At 29.6% G+C, this 2,500-nt stretch overlaps 2 non-coding genes across 2 annotated transcripts; both read left to right on the top strand.

Moving 5' to 3' along the window:
- The first annotated feature begins 389 nt into the window (after window positions 1–389).
- Window positions 390–463, top strand: TRNAP-UGG (transfer RNA proline (anticodon UGG)). Its single transcript has one exon. It is a non-coding gene; the product is annotated as a tRNA-Pro (tRNA).
- A 181-nt stretch (window positions 464–644) lies between these two features.
- TRNAW-CCA (transfer RNA tryptophan (anticodon CCA)) lies at window positions 645–718 on the top strand. Its single transcript has one exon. It is a non-coding gene; the product is annotated as a tRNA-Trp (tRNA).
- Window positions 719–2,500: the final 1,782 nt, after the last annotated feature.

Below are 2,500 nucleotides of genomic sequence, written 5' to 3'. Positions count from 1 at the left end.
TAAAAGTAATACATATTTAATCTATAATCCGATGTATATATGATAGTTAAAGACTACTTGTCTTTGTACATAAAATCTTTAAGCTAAGTCAAATAAAAATTTACAACAATTAATAATTTATAGTAGAGAAGATTTTTTTTTAAGAAAAAGAATAGCATGCTCCTTTCTACTGAACTAAACATTCCCAAAAATATTTTTTTAGTTTACGACGGATTTTCGTATACATAAATATCCAAACCCTTTCTATTATACCTTATATGATAAGAGATCGAAAAGAAGAGGAAATGGCCGGGCAAATAAAATTTTGTATTTCTATGGGAAATAAGAAAGGTGTGGAAAACAAGACAAGGATTCTTTACAATTACATTATTGTAACGAATTGAATTGAAAGGGATGTAGCGCAGCTTGGTAGCGCGTTTGTTTTGGGTACAAAATGTCACGGGTTCAAATCCTGTCATCCCTACCTAATTACTTTTACTCTGAGAAGTAAGGAGGAATTTATTGAAATTTTGATAAAATTTGGACATACGTAATCTCTCATTTTTTTTATGATACTCTATATCATAGATAGTGTATGCATGTAGGATGTAGATATAGTTTTGAGTTAAAAAAAACCTTTCTTTCCAGTTTTTTATCTTAAGAAAGCGCTCTTAGTTCAGTTCGGTAGAACGTGGGTCTCCAAAACCCGATGTCGTAGGTTCAAGTCCTACAGAGCGTGATTCCATTGTTGGTAGAGCAAATTGAATTATCGAATTAGACTCAAATAAATGAACAGTAATCTAATCGAAAGTTGACCTCCTGTTGATTCGAGAAAGGAGGAGGTCAATCAAAAAAATATTTGTGAATTAATCAAAGATCCAACTGATCACCACGTCTATATTGTAAATATGCAGTTACAAATAATCCAGCCAAAGTAATAGGAATTAGACCTAAGACGATTCCAAATAGAAAAACTTCAATCATTTCAATTCGTTTGAAAAAAAAAAGAAAGGTAATATCTATCCCTAAATATTAATATGAATTCCCGATGAATCTCAATAACCAAAAACTATCAATTGTGGTAGTAAAGAACTATAAAATAGACGGAATACTACAGAAAGATTTCTTGAGTTGTTCATTCAATTAATTTCAAATAAGTCGTATCTTGTTTAGACCTATAAATAAAGCGGAAGTTATAGTTAAAGCCGCTAGTAAAAAACCGAAATAACTAGTTAGAGTAGACATGAAGGAGCTAAATAAAATATGTTCTTTTTATACATATGTTTCTAAAGTACTTACCTAAGTTTCCATTTGGAAAGAGAATAAGAAAAAATCGCAATTCAAAGAATCAAAGAGTAAATTTTGATTCATTAACTATTACATTATAGATGTCACTAACAAAGATAAAGTAAGAGCCGTAGAAAAAAAAAGAAATGACTCATTATTTGTGACATCTACACATCTCGTGATTTTGAATCAACATATTTTTTGCAAAACCTTTGAGTAAACTAATTTAATATTAAAAAAAATTCTATATTTGATCTCTTTTTATTGGATCTAATATTTTTTTTAGAACGAAAAGTTATTTTATAACGTAACACTTTTTCCTTTAAACGAAACTTATTAGACTCAGTGGTCGGGTTCATCGATATAAATAATATTTCGAATGAAAAGAAAAAGACTATCATCATTAAAAAAAAATATTTATTTTGTCCAACTCGATTCTAAGACTAGTACCTGCTATGATCTTTGCCTTTATAGGTTCTACCTTGAATATTATTAAGTTATAAATATAAAACCGCATCCTTACAGTTAGGTCAATAAAAACCTTTGGATCGGATGGAACAATGGCTACATCACAAAAATACATTAATTGATTTCAATTAATCAATAATTTAATATTTTTTTTGGACGATTAACCAATTCCTTAAAATCTAAAGTAAGGAATTCTCTCAAACCTCTTCTATATCTATAACCGCAAAAAGAAATTTATGGATTTCTCGTCTAATTGAAATTTAATTGTACGAATATTATCATATTCTTCGTCTTCTGGAATTTTTCACGAATTATTATATAGAAACCAACTTGTCAGATTTCCGCTTTCTCCGATCTTCAGTTTCGAGTCTGAAAGCAACAAAATCATAGTGATAAACTTTATACTATTTGAAAAAATTTTCTATAGAAAAAAAAAAAGAAATTCTCTCGTACTTCATTTCAATATTAATTGAAATTGCCTTGCTGTGTCAGAAGAAGGATAGCTATACTGATTCGGTATACTCTAAAGACACCTTTGGTACTATATTGGCAATCCTACAAGTATTTTACGTTTTTACGTGGAGTAAAAAGTAAATAGAAATTTACTGATTTCATCTTTTACGGATTTGCCTTTGACTGTACAAGAATATGTGGAGCTCAGTATGTCTGGAAGCACAGGAGAACGTTCTTTTGCTGATATTATTACCAGTATTCGATACTGGGTTATTCATAGCATTACTATACCATCCCTATTCATTGCGGGTTG

The sequence above is a fragment of the Spinacia oleracea genome, chromosome 4, assembly GCF_020520425.1.
Source record: "Spinacia oleracea cultivar Varoflay chromosome 4, BTI_SOV_V1, whole genome shotgun sequence".
Lineage (NCBI taxonomy): Eukaryota > Viridiplantae > Streptophyta > Magnoliopsida > Caryophyllales > Amaranthaceae > Spinacia > Spinacia oleracea.
The sequence above is the reverse complement of the archived record's forward strand: the minus strand, read 5'-3'. Positions and strand labels throughout refer to the sequence as shown.